Genomic DNA, 13376 nt, shown 5'->3' on the forward strand with positions numbered 1-13376 from the left:
ATATATATGTATATATACATATATATATATATAATATTGTGTATTTATATATGCAAACAATTATTGTACTTCCTTTCGGTACAAGAATGCCAAATCAGCCACTCCTCATAGAAGGCGATGACAATCTGAGGCCACTTCATATTCGCCTCCTTTGCTTATCAGCAGCATCTCTCTTTCGATTTGCTCTCATCGGATTCACTATCAGATAAAGATTTCCTTTTTGGACAATCGTTTTCTTTCCCAGCTTTTCGAGAATGAAGAAGTGCTTCAATTAATTCTGGACAATCTAAATTTTCTCCTGGTACCCAAGTATTATCGGCATCTGTAAACCCCTTCCACTTCACGAAATAGTTCACTACACAATGGTTCAGTACTTTTTCTACCACAAATTCTTCAGGCTCAGCCCCTTCAACTCTTTTACTCTTTCCATTCTGTTTTTTTTTTCTCCCATTTTTTGCAATGCAGTTTTATTGGAGGCCATTTTTAAAATTTAATCGGAGACTTGAAGCGCGCTCAGATGCTCAGGGCCACGGATTCCTCAGAGTCTCCCGCCTGTGTGCTTCAGCTCAGCCACATCCTAGAGGAGGGGTTCCTCTGACATTTTTAAAGTCTATTTTTAGGGTTGGGGATTTAACTCAGTCGTAGAGCACATGCCTAGCAAGCACAAGGTCCTGGGATCGATCCTAAGCTCTGGGGAAGGAAAAAAAAAGACAAAATAAAAGTTGTAAAGTCGGGCTGGAAGGATGGCTTAGTGGTTAAGAGCACTGACTGCTCTTCCAGAGGTTCTGAGTTCAAATCCCAGCAACGACATGGTGTCTCACAGCCATCTGTAGTGCCATCTAATGCCCTCTTCTGGTGTGTCTGAAGACAGCTACAGTGTACTTATATATAAGAAATACATCTTTTTAAAAAAAGTTGTAAAGTCTATTTCTGTTTGTTGGTTTGGTTTGGTTAGGGATGGGTTTTTTAAGGTTGCTTTGTTGTTTTGGTTTCTGTTGGTTTGTTACGCACATGGTCTCACTGTGTATCCCTGCTGTCCTGAAATCACTGGCTCCTGAGCTCCTGAGCTCCTGAGCTCCTGAGCTCCTGAGCTCCTGAGCTCCTGAGCTCCTGAGCTCCTGAGCTCCTGAGCTCCTGAGCTCCTGAGCTCCTGAGCTCCTGAGCTCCTGAGCTCCTGAGCTCCTGAGCTCCTGAGCTCCTGAGCTCCTGAGCTCCTGAGCTCCTGAGCTCCTGAGCTCCTGAGCTCCTGAGCTCCTGAGCTCCTGAGCTCCTGAGCTCCTGAGCTCCTGAGCTCCTGAGCTCCTGAGCTCCTGAGCTCCTGAGCTCCTGAGCTCCTGAGCTCCTGAGCTCCTGAGCTCCTGAGCTCCTGAGCTCCTGAGCTCCTGAGCTCCTGAGCTCCTGAGCTCCTGAGCTCCTGAGCTCCTGAGCTCCTGAGCTCCTGAGCTCCTGAGCTCCTGAGCTCCTGAGCTCCTGAGCTCCTGAGCTCCTGAGCTCCTGAGCTCCTGAGCTCCTGAGCTCCTGAGCTCCTGAGCTCCTGAGCTCCTGAGCTCCTGAGCTCCTGAGCTCCTGAGCTCCTGAGCTCCTGAGCTCCTGAGCTCCTGAGCTCCTGAGCTCCTGAGCTCCTGAGCTCCTGAGCTCCTGAGCTCCTGAGCTCCTGAGCTCCTGAGCTCCTGAGCTCCTGAGCTCCTGAGCTCCTGAGCTCCTGAGCTCCTGAGCTCCTGAGCTCCTGAGCTCCTGAGCTCCTGAGCTCCTGAGCTCCTGAGCTCCTGAGCTCCTGAGCTCCTGAGCTCCTGAGCTCCTGAGCTCCTGAGCTCCTGAGCTCCTGAGCTCCTGAGCTCCTGAGCTCCTGAGCTCCTGAGCTCCTGAGCTCCTGAGCTCCTGAGCTCCTGAGCTCCTGAGCTCCTGAGCTCCTGAGCTCCTGAGCTCCTGAGCTCCTGAGCTCCTGAGCTCCTGAGCTCCTGAGCTCCTGAGCTCCTGAGCTCCTGAGCTCCTGAGCTCCTGAGCTCCTGAGCTCCTGAGCTCCTGAGCTCCTGAGCTCCTGAGCTCCTGAGCTCCTGAGCTCCTGAGCTCCTGAGCTCCTGAGCTCCTGAGCTCCTGAGCTCCTGAGCTCCTGAGCTCCTGAGCTCCTGAGCTCCTGAGCTCCTGAGCTCCTGAGCTCCTGAGCTCCTGAGCTCCTGAGCTCCTGAGCTCCTGAGCTCCTGAGCTCCTGAGCTCCTGAGCTCCTGAGCTCCTGAGCTCCTGAGCTCCTGAGCTCCTGAGCTCCTGAGCTCCTGAGCTCCTGAGCTCCTGAGCTCCTGAGCTCCTGAGCTCCTGAGCTCCTGAGCTCCTGAGCTCCTGAGCTCCTGAGCTCCTGAGCTCCTGAGCTCCTGAGCTCCTGAGCTCCTGAGCTCCTGAGCTCCTGAGCTCCTGAGCTCCTGAGCTCCTGAGCTCCTGAGCTCCTGAGCTCCTGAGCTCCTGAGCTCCTGAGCTCCTGAGCTCCTGAGCTCCTGAGCTCCTGAGCTCCTGAGCTCCTGAGCTCCTGAGCTCCTGAGCTCCTGAGCTCCTGAGCTCCTGAGCTCCTGAGCTCCTGAGCTCCTGAGCTCCTGAGCTCCTGAGCTCCTGAGCTCCTGAGCTCCTGAGCTCCTGAGCTCCTGAGCTCCTGAGCTCCTGAGCTCCTGAGCTCCTGAGCTCCTGAGCTCCTGAGCTCCTGAGCTCCTGAGCTCCTGAGCTCCTGAGCTCCTGAGCTCCTGAGCTCCTGAGCTCCTGAGCTCCTGAGCTCCTGAGCTCCTGAGCTCCTGAGCTCCTGAGCTCCTGAGCTCCTGAGCTCCTGAGCTCCTGAGCTCCTGAGCTCCTGAGCTCCTGAGCTCCTGATTTTGATTGCCTGGCAAGAGCTCTACCACTGAGTTAAATCCCCAACCCCCAAAAGCCTACAGCACCCGGTATCCCAGGTCGTCTCCCATCCACGTACTAAGCATGCCCGACCCTGCTTAGCTTCCGAGATCAGACGAGATCGGGCACGTTCCGGGTGGTATGGCTGTAGGCTCTTCTGACATTTTTTTAAGGAATATAAAACTATTCATGACACAGCCAGAATACGGCAGATACATAGGTGAATGCGAGCAACAAACCAGTGAACTGAGCGCAGGACCCCAGTTGAAGAAATCAGAGAAAGGACTAAAAGAGCTTGAAGGGACTTGAGACCCCATATGAACAACAACACCAACCAACCAGAGCTTCCAGGGACTAAACCACAGCAGGACTTAATGGCCAACATCAGCTCTAACCATGATTCTACTTCCACATCTAACAGATTCCATGAATCATAACCTTTTAGTACAGATTTTAACTTCCTACAAAGGAATGGTTCAACCAGAGGAACCTTTACACAGAACAGCTGACTCGGACCTGCCTCTGTAGATCAGCTGGCCTCTTAAATCACAGCTCCACCTGCCTCTAGAGTTCTGGCATTAAAGGTGCACACCACCACACTAGGCCAAGTCTTGTTGTTAAATCAAGCTACTACTTTGTTTAATTCCGTTTTCTGAAGGTGGAGTTGGTATGAAAATAAACTACTGTATTTATTTGATAATACATCAATTCTGATGGGCTTGCTTTTAAACTATCCAATACATTACAGACTCTGCTTAATCCGAAAGGTTATGGTTTCAGGAAAATGGTCAGGCTGATGGCCTCTCATCAACCTGTGTTTTCACGTTCAGCTCTTTTGAGTATTAAAAGCAAGCTAAAACAGACAGGTTATGTAAGTGTTTTATGCATACACTGCATACAAACAAACGCGCGCGCGCACACACACACACACACACACACACACACACACACACACAAACCAGAATGGTCCTTCTGTGTCCCAGTTAAAAATAAGTTCTGACTTGAGTCATGACTGTAAAATCTCCCCAGTGTTTAAGAAAAGCTGTTCTTCAAGCCGAGGAAATACAACATGGTGTCAAGTACTCTACTGTTACAGGAAGCAACTACAGAGAGCTCTCACTCGCTCAAAGGAGTCAGTGCCTTTTGACGCAGAACGAAAACCAAAAATCTCCCAACTACTGCCAATGCTTTCAAAACTAGCATATCAGACTTGATTTTCATCAGGATGCTCTTTGATCCACACTAGTAATTCAAAACCCAAGATCCAGATCATTCATATATATATATATATGTATATTTTATATACATATATATATATAATATTGTGTATTTATATATGCAAACAATTATTGTACTTCATTTCGGTACAAGAATGCCAAATCAGCCACTCCTCATAGAAGGCGATGACAATCTGAGGCCACTTCATATTCGCCTCCTTTGCTTGTCAGCAGCATCTCTCTTCTTCGATTTGCTCTCATCGGATTCACTATCAGATAAAGATTTCCTTTTTGGACAATCGTTTTCTTTACCAGCTTTTCGAGAATGAAGAAGTGCTTCAATTAATTCTGGACAATCTAAATTTTCTCCTGGTACCCAAGTATTATCGGCATCTGTAAACCCCTTCCACTTCACGAAATAGTTCACTACACAATGGTTCAGTACTTTTTCTACCACAAATTCTTCAGGCTCAGCATCTTCAACTCTTTTACTCTTTCCATTCTGTTTTTTTTTTCCCAATTTTTGCAATGTAGTTTTATTGGAGGCCATTTTTAAAATTTAATCGGAGACTTGAAGCGCGCTCAGATGCTCAGGGCCGCGGATTCTGCAGAGTCTCCCGCCTATGTGCTTCAGCTCAGGCACATCCTAGAGGAGGGGTTCCTCTGACATTTTTAAAGTCTATTTTTAGGGTTGGGGATTTAACTCAGTCGTAGGGCACATGCCTAGCAAGCACAAGGCCCTGGGTTCGATCCTTAGCTCTGGGGAAGGAAAAAAAAAGGCAAAATAAAAGTTGTAAAGTCGGGCTGGAAGGATGGCTTAGTGGTTAAGAGCACTGACTGCTCTTCCAGAGGTTCTGAGTTCAAATCCCAGCAACGACATGGTGTCTCACAGCCATCTGTAGTGAGATCTGATGCCCTCTTCTGGTGTGTCTGAAGACAGCTACAGTGTACTTATATATAAGAAATACATCTTTTTTAAAAAAGTTGTAAAGTCTATTTCTGTTTGTTGGTGTGGTTTGGTTTGGTTTGGGATGGGTTTTTTAAGGTTGCTTTGTAGTTTTGGTTTCTGTTGGTTTGTTACGCACATGGTCTCACTGTGTATCCCTGCTGTCCTGAAATCTCCTGAGCTCCTGAGCTCCTGAGCTCCTGAGCTCCTGAGCTCCTGAGCTCCTGAGCTCCTGAGCTCCTGAGCTCCTGAGCTCCTGAGCTCCTGAGCTCCTGAGCGATTTTGATTGCCTGGCAAGAGCTCTACCACTGAGTTAAATCCCCAACCCCCAAAAGCCTACAGCACCCGGTATCCCAGGTGGTCTCCCATCCACGTACTAAGCATGCCCGACCCTGCTTAGCTTCCGAGATCAGACGAGATCGGGCGCGTTCCGGGTGGTATGGCTGTAGGCTCTTCTGACATTTTTTTAAGGAATATAAAACTATTCATTGACACAGCCAGAATACGGCAGATACATAGGTGAATGCGAGCAACAAACCAGTGAACTGAGCGCAGGACCCCAGTTGAAGAAATCAGAGAAAGGACTAAAAGAGCTTGAAGGGACTTGAGACCCCATATGAACAACAACACCAACCAACCAGAGCTTCCAGGGACTAAACCACAGCAGGACTTAATGGCCAACATCAGCTCTAACCATGATTCTACTTCCACATCAAACAGATTCCATGAATCATAACCTTTTAGTACAGATTTTAACTTCCTACAAAGGAATGGTTCAACCAGAGGCACCTTTACACAGAACAGCTGACTCGGACCAGCCTCTGTAGATCAGCTGGCCTCTTAAATCACAGCTCCACCTGCCTCTAGAGTTCTGGCATTAAAGGTGCACACCACCACACTAGGCCAAGTCTTGTTGTTAAATCAAGCTACTACTTCGTTTAATTCCGTTTTCTGAAGGTGGAGTTGGTATGAAAATAAACTACTGTATTTATTTGATAATACATCAATTCTGATGGGCTTGCTTTTAAACTATCCAATACATTACAGACTCTGCTTAATCCGAAAGGTTATGGTATCAGGAAAATGGTCAGGCTGATGGCCTCTCATCAACCTGTGTTTTCACGTTCAGCTCTTTTGAGTATTAAAAGCAAGCTAAAACAGACAGGTTATATAAGTGTTTTATGCATACACTGCATACAAACAAACGCGCGCACACACACACACACACACACACACACACACACACACAAACCAGAATGGTCCTTCTGTGTCCCAGTTAAAAATAAGTTCTGACTTGAGTCATGACTGTAAAATCTCCCCAGTGTTTAAGAAAAGCTGTTCTTCAAGCCGAGGAAATACAACATGGTGTCAAGTACTCTACTGTTACAGGAAGCAACTACAGAGAGCTCTCACTCGCTCAAAGGAGTCAGTGCCTTTTGACGCAGAACGAAAACCAAAAATCTCCCAACTACTGCCAATGCTTTCAAAACTAGCATATCAGACTTGATTTTCATCAGGATGCTCTTTGATCCACACTAGTAATTCAAAACCCAAGATCCAGATCATTCATATATATATATATATGTATATTTTATATACATATATATATATAATATTGTGTATTTATATATGCAAACAATTATTGTACTTCATTTCGGTACAAGAATGCCAAATCAGCCACTCCTCATAGAAGGCGATGACAATCTGAGGCCACTTCATATTCGCCTCCTTTGCTTGTCAGCAGCATCTCTCTTCTTCGATTTGCTCTCATCGGATTCACTATCAGATAAAGATTTCCTTTTTGGACAATCGTTTTCTTTACCAGCTTTTCGAGAATGAAGAAGTGCTTCAATTAATTCTGGACAATCTAAATTTTCTCCTGGTACCCAAGTATTATCGGCATCTGTAAACCCCTTCCACTTCACGAAATAGTTCACTACACAATGGTTCAGTACTTTTTCTACCACAAATTCTTCAGGCTCAGCATCTTCAACTCTTTTACTCTTTCCATTCTGTTTTTTTTTTCCCAATTTTTGCAATGTAGTTTTATTGGAGGCCATTTTTAAAATTTAATCGGAGACTTGAAGCGCGCTCAGATGCTCAGGGCCGCGGATTCTGCAGAGTCTCCCGCCTATGTGCTTCAGCTCAGGCACATCCTAGAGGAGGGGTTCCTCTGACATTTTTAAAGTCTATTTTTAGGGTTGGGGATTTAACTCAGTCGTAGGGCACATGCCTAGCAAGCACAAGGCCCTGGGTTCGATCCTTAGCTCTGGGGAAGGAAAAAAAAAGGCAAAATAAAAGTTGTAAAGTCGGGCTGGAAGGATGGCTTAGTGGTTAAGAGCACTGACTGCTCTTCCAGAGGTTCTGAGTTCAAATCCCAGCAACGACATGGTGTCTCACAGCCATCTGTAGTGAGATCTGATGCCCTCTTCTGGTGTGTCTGAAGACAGCTACAGTGTACTTATATATAAGAAATACATCTTTTTTAAAAAAGTTGTAAAGTCTATTTCTGTTTGTTGGTGTGGTTTGGTTTGGTTTGGGATGGGTTTTTTAAGGTTGCTTTGTAGTTTTGGTTTCTGTTGGTTTGTTACGCACATGGTCTCACTGTGTATCCCTGCTGTCCTGAAATCTCCTGAGCTCCTGAGCTCCTGAGCTCCTGAGCTCCTGAGCTCCTGAGCTCCTGAGCTCCTGAGCTCCTGAGCTCCTGAGCTCCTGAGCTCCTGAGCTCCTGAGCGATTTTGATTGCCTGGCAAGAGCTCTACCACTGAGTTAAATCCCCAACCCCCAAAAGCCTACAGCACCCGGTATCCCAGGTGGTCTCCCATCCACGTACTAAGCATGCCCGACCCTGCTTAGCTTCCGAGATCAGACGAGATCGGGCGCGTTCCGGGTGGTATGGCTGTAGGCTCTTCTGACATTTTTTTAAGGAATATAAAACTATTCATTGACACAGCCAGAATACGGCAGATACATAGGTGAATGCGAGCAACAAACCAGTGAACTGAGCGCAGGACCCCAGTTGAAGAAATCAGAGAAAGGACTAAAAGAGCTTGAAGGGACTTGAGACCCCATATGAACAACAACACCAACCAACCAGAGCTTCCAGGGACTAAACCACAGCAGGACTTAATGGCCAACATCAGCTCTAACCATGATTCTACTTCCACATCAAACAGATTCCATGAATCATAACCTTTTAGTACAGATTTTAACTTCCTACAAAGGAATGGTTCAACCAGAGGCACCTTTACACAGAACAGCTGACTCGGACCAGCCTCTGTAGATCAGCTGGCCTCTTAAATCACAGCTCCACCTGCCTCTAGAGTTCTGGCATTAAAGGTGCACACCACCACACTAGGCCAAGTCTTGTTGTTAAATCAAGCTACTACTTCGTTTAATTCCGTTTTCTGAAGGTGGAGTTGGTATGAAAATAAACTACTGTATTTATTTGATAATACATCAATTCTGATGGGCTTGCTTTTAAACTATCCAATACATTACAGACTCTGCTTAATCCGAAAGGTTATGGTATCAGGAAAATGGTCAGGCTGATGGCCTCTCATCAACCTGTGTTTTCACGTTCAGCTCTTTTGAGTATTAAAAGCAAGCTAAAACAGACAGGTTATATAAGTGTTTTATGCATACACTGCATACAAACAAACGCGCGCACACACACACACACACACACACACACACACAAACCAGAATGGTCCTTCTGTGTCCCAGTTAAAAATAAGTTCTGACTTGAGTCATGACTGTAAAATCTCCCCAGTGTTTAAGAAAAGCTGTTCTTCAAGCCGAGGAAATACAACATGGTGTCAAGTACTCTACTGTTACAGGAAGCAACTACAGAGAGCTCTCACTCGCTCAAAGGAGTCAGTGCCTTTTGACGCAGAACGAAAACCAAAAATCTCCCAACTACTGCCAATGCTTTCAAAACTAGCATATCAGACGTGATTTTCATCAGGATGCTCTTTGATCCACACTAGTAATTCAAAACCCAAGATCCAGATCATTCATATATATATATATATGTATATTTTATATACATATATATATATAATATTGTGTATTTATATATGCAAACAATTATTGTACTTCATTTCGGTACAAGAATGCCAAATCAGCCACTCCTCATAGAAGGCGATGACAATCTGAGGCCACTTCATATTCGCCTCCTTTGCTTGTCAGCAGCATCTCTCTTCTTCGATTTGCTCTCATCGGATTAACTATCAGATAAAGATTTCCTTTTTGGACAATCGTTTTCTTTACCAGCTTTTCGAGAATGAAGAAGTGCTTCAATTAATTCTGGACAATCTAAATTTTCTCCTGGTACCCAAGTATTATCGGCATCTGTAAACCCCTTCCACTTCACGAAATAGTTCACTACACAATGGTTCAGTACTTTTTCTACCACAAATTCTTCAGGCTCAGCATCTTCAACTCTTTTACTCTTTCCATTCTGTTTTTTATTTTTTCCCAATTTTTGCAATGTAGTTTTATTGGAGGCCATTTTTAAAATTTAATCGGAGACTTGAAGCGCGCTCAGATGCTCAGGGCCGCGGATTCTGCAGAGTCTCCCGCCTATGTGCTTCAGCTCAGGCACATCCTAGAGGAGGGGTTCCTCTGACATTTTTAAAGTCTATTTTTAGGGTTGGGGATTTAACTCAGTTGTAGGGCACATGCCTAGCAAGCACAAGGCCCTGGGTTCGATCCTTAGCTCTGGGGAAGGAAAAAAAAAGGCAAAATAAAAGTTGTAAAGTCGGGCTGGAAGGATGGCTTAGTGGTTAAGAGCACTGACTGCTCTTCCAGAGGTTCTGAGTTCAAATCCCAGCAACGACATGGTGTCTCACAGCCATCTGTAGTGAGATCTGATGCCCTCTTCTGGTGTGTCTGAAGACAGCTACAGTGTACTTATATATAAGAAATACATCTTTTTTAAAAAAGTTGTAAAGTCTATTTCTGTTTGTTGGTGTGGTTTGGTTTGGTTTGGGATGGGTTTTTTAAGGTTGCTTTGTAGTTTTGGTTTCTGTTGGTTTGTTACGCACATGGTCTCACTGTGTATCCCTGCTGTCCTGAAATCTCCTGAGCTCCTGAGCTCCTGAGCTCCTGAGCTCCTGAGCTCCTGAGCTCCTGAGCTCCTGAGCTCCTGAGCTCCTGAGCTCCTGAGCTCCTGAGCTCCTGAGCTCCTGAGCTCCTGAGCTCCTGAGCTCCTGAGCGATTTTGATTGCCTGGCAAGAGCTCTACCACTGAGTTAAATCCCCAACCCCCAAAAGCCTACAGCACCCGGTATCCCAGGTGGTCTCCCATCCACGTACTAAGCATGCCCGACCCTGCTTAGCTTCCGAGATCAGACGAGATCGGGCGCGTTCCGGGTGGTATGGCTGTAGGCTCTTCTGACATTTTTTTAAGGAATATAAAACTATTCATTGACACAGCCAGAATACGGCAGATACATAGGTGAATGCGAGCAACAAACCAGTGAACTGAGCGCAGGACCCCAGTTGAAGAAATCAGAGAAAGGACTAAAAGAGCTTGAAGGGACTTGAGACCCCATATGAACAACAACACCAACCAACCAGAGCTTCCAGGGACTAAACCACAGCAGGACTTAATGGCCAACATCAGCTCTAACCATGATTCTACTTCCACATCTAACAGATTCCATGAATCATAACCTTTTAGTACAGATTTTAACTTCCTACAAAGGAATGGTTCAACCAGAGGAACCTTTACACAGAACAGCTGACTCGGACCTGCCTCTGTAGATCAGCTGGCCTCTTAAATCACAGCTCCACCTGCCTCTAGAGTTCTGGCATTAAAGGTGCACACCACCACACTAGGCCAAGTCTTGTTGTTAAATCAAGCTACTACTTTGTTTAATTCCGTTTTCTGAAGGTGGAGTTGGTATGAAAATAAACTACTGTATTTATTTGATAATACATCAATTCTGATGGGCTTGCTTTTAAACTATCCAATACATTACAGACTCTGCTTAACCCGAAAGGTTATGGTTTCAGGAAAATGTTCAGGCTGATGGCCTCTCATCAACCTGTGTTTTCACGTTCAGCTCTTTTGAGTATTAAAAGCAAGCTAAAACAGACAGGTTATGTAAGTGTTTTATGCATACACTGCATACAAACAAACGCACACACACACACACACACACACACACACACACACACACACATACACAAACCAGAATGGTCCTTCTGTGTCCCAGTTAAAAATAAGTTCTGACTTGAGTCATGACTGTAAAATCTCCCCAGTGTTTAAGAAAAGCTGTTCTTCAAGCCGAGGAAATACAACATGGTGTCAAGTACTCTACTGTTACAGGAAGCAACTACAGAGAGCTCTCACTCGCTCAAAGGAGTCAGTGCCTTTTGACGCAGAACGAAAACCAAAAATCTCCCAACTACTGCCAATGCTTTCAAAACTAGCATATCAGACGTGATTTTCATCAGGATGCTCTTTGATCCACACTAGTAATTCAAAACCCAAGATCCAGATCATTCATATATATATATATATGTATATTTTATATACATATATATATATAATATTGTGTATTTATATATGCAAACAATTATTGTACTTCATTTCGGTACAAGAATGCCAAATCAGCCACTCCTCATAGAAGGCGATGACAATCTGAGGCCACTTCATATTCGCCTCCTTTGCTTGTCAGCAGCATCTCTCTTCTTCGATTTGCTCTCATCGGATTAACTATCAGATAAAGATTTCCTTTTTGGACAATCGTTTTCTTTACCAGCTTTTCGAGAATGAAGAAGTGCTTCAATTAATTCTGGACAATCTAAATTTTCTCCTGGTACCCAAGTATTATCGGCATCTGTAAACCCCTTCCACTTCACGAAATAGTTCACTACACAATGGTTCAGTACTTTTTCTACCACAAATTCTTCAGGCTCAGCATCTTCAACTCTTTTACTCTTTCCATTCTGTTTTTTATTTTTTCCCAATTTTTGCAATGTAGTTTTATTGGAGGCCATTTTTAAAATTTAATCGGAGACTTGAAGCGCGCTCAGATGCTCAGGGCCGCGGATTCTGCAGAGTCTCCCGCCTATGTGCTTCAGCTCAGGCACATCCTAGAGGAGGGGTTCCTCTGACATTTTTAAAGTCTATTTTTAGGGTTGGGGATTTAACTCAGTTGTAGGGCACATGCCTAGCAAGCACAAGGCCCTGGGTTCGATCCTTAGCTCTGGGGAAGGAAAAAAAAAGGCAAAATAAAAGTTGTAAAGTCGGGCTGGAAGGATGGCTTAGTGGTTAAGAGCACTGACTGCTCTTCCAGAGGTTCTGAGTTCAAATCCCAGCAACGACATGGTGTCTCACAGCCATCTGTAGTGAGATCTGATGCCCTCTTCTGGTGTGTCTGAAGACAGCTACAGTGTACTTATATATAAGAAATACATCTTTTTTAAAAAAGTTGTAAAGTCTATTTCTGTTTGTTGGTGTGGTTTGGTTTGGTTTGGGATGGGTTTTTTAAGGTTGCTTTGTAGTTTTGGTTTCTGTTGGTTTGTTACGCACATGGTCTCACTGTGTATCCCTGCTGTCCTGAAATCTCCTGAGCTCCTGAGCTCCTGAGCTCCTGAGCTCCTGAGCTCCTGAGCTCCTGAGCGATTTTGATTGCCTGGCAAGAGCTCTACCACTGAGTTAAATCCCCAACCCCCAAAAGCCTACAGCACCCGGTATCCCAGGTGGTCTCCCATCCACGTACTAAGCATGCCCGACCCTGCTTAGCTTCCGAGATCAGACGAGATCGGGCGCGTTCCGGGTGGTATGGCTGTAGGCTCTTCTGACATTTTTTTAAGGAATATAAAACTATTCATTGACACAGCCAGAATACGGCAGATACATAGGTGAATGCGAGCAACAAACCAGTGAACTGAGCGCAGGACCCCAGTTGAAGAAATCAGAGAAAGGACTAAAAGAGCTTGAAGGGACTTGAGACCCCATATGAACAACAACACCAACCAACCAGAGCTTCCAGGGACTAAACCACAGCAGGACTTAATGGCCAACATCAGCTCTAACCATGATTCTACTTCCACATCTAACAGATTCCATGAATCATAACCTTTTAGTACAGATTTTAACTTCCTACAAAGGAATGGTTCAACCAGAGGAACCTTTACACAGAACAGCTGACTCGGACCTGCCTCTGTAGATCAGCTGGCCTCTTAAATCACAGCTCCACCTGCCTCTAGAGTTCTGGCATTAAAGGTGCACACCACCACACTAGGCCAAGTCTTGTTGTTAAATCAAGCTACTACTTTGTTTAATTCCGTTTTCTGAAGGTGGAGTTGGTATGAAAATAAACTACTGTA

The 13376-nt window shown here is 45.2% G+C and overlaps 5 pseudogenes; all 5 read right to left on the reverse strand.

Moving 5' to 3' along the window:
- Window positions 1-2903: 2903 nt before the first annotated feature.
- On the reverse strand, window positions 2904-3021 carry LOC134481417 (5S ribosomal RNA; annotated as a pseudogene).
- Window positions 3022-5364: 2343 nt separating this feature from the next.
- Window positions 5365-5482, reverse strand: LOC134481379 (5S ribosomal RNA; annotated as a pseudogene).
- Window positions 5483-7820: 2338 nt separating this feature from the next.
- On the reverse strand, window positions 7821-7938 carry LOC134481380 (5S ribosomal RNA; annotated as a pseudogene).
- Window positions 7939-10305: 2367 nt separating this feature from the next.
- Window positions 10306-10423, reverse strand: LOC134481381 (5S ribosomal RNA; annotated as a pseudogene).
- A 2299-nt stretch (window positions 10424-12722) lies between these two features.
- On the reverse strand, window positions 12723-12840 carry LOC134481382 (5S ribosomal RNA; annotated as a pseudogene).
- Window positions 12841-13376: the final 536 nt, after the last annotated feature.

Source organism: Rattus norvegicus, chromosome 12 (assembly GCF_036323735.1).
Source record: "Rattus norvegicus strain BN/NHsdMcwi chromosome 12, GRCr8, whole genome shotgun sequence".
Taxonomy (NCBI): domain Eukaryota; kingdom Metazoa; phylum Chordata; class Mammalia; order Rodentia; family Muridae; genus Rattus; species Rattus norvegicus.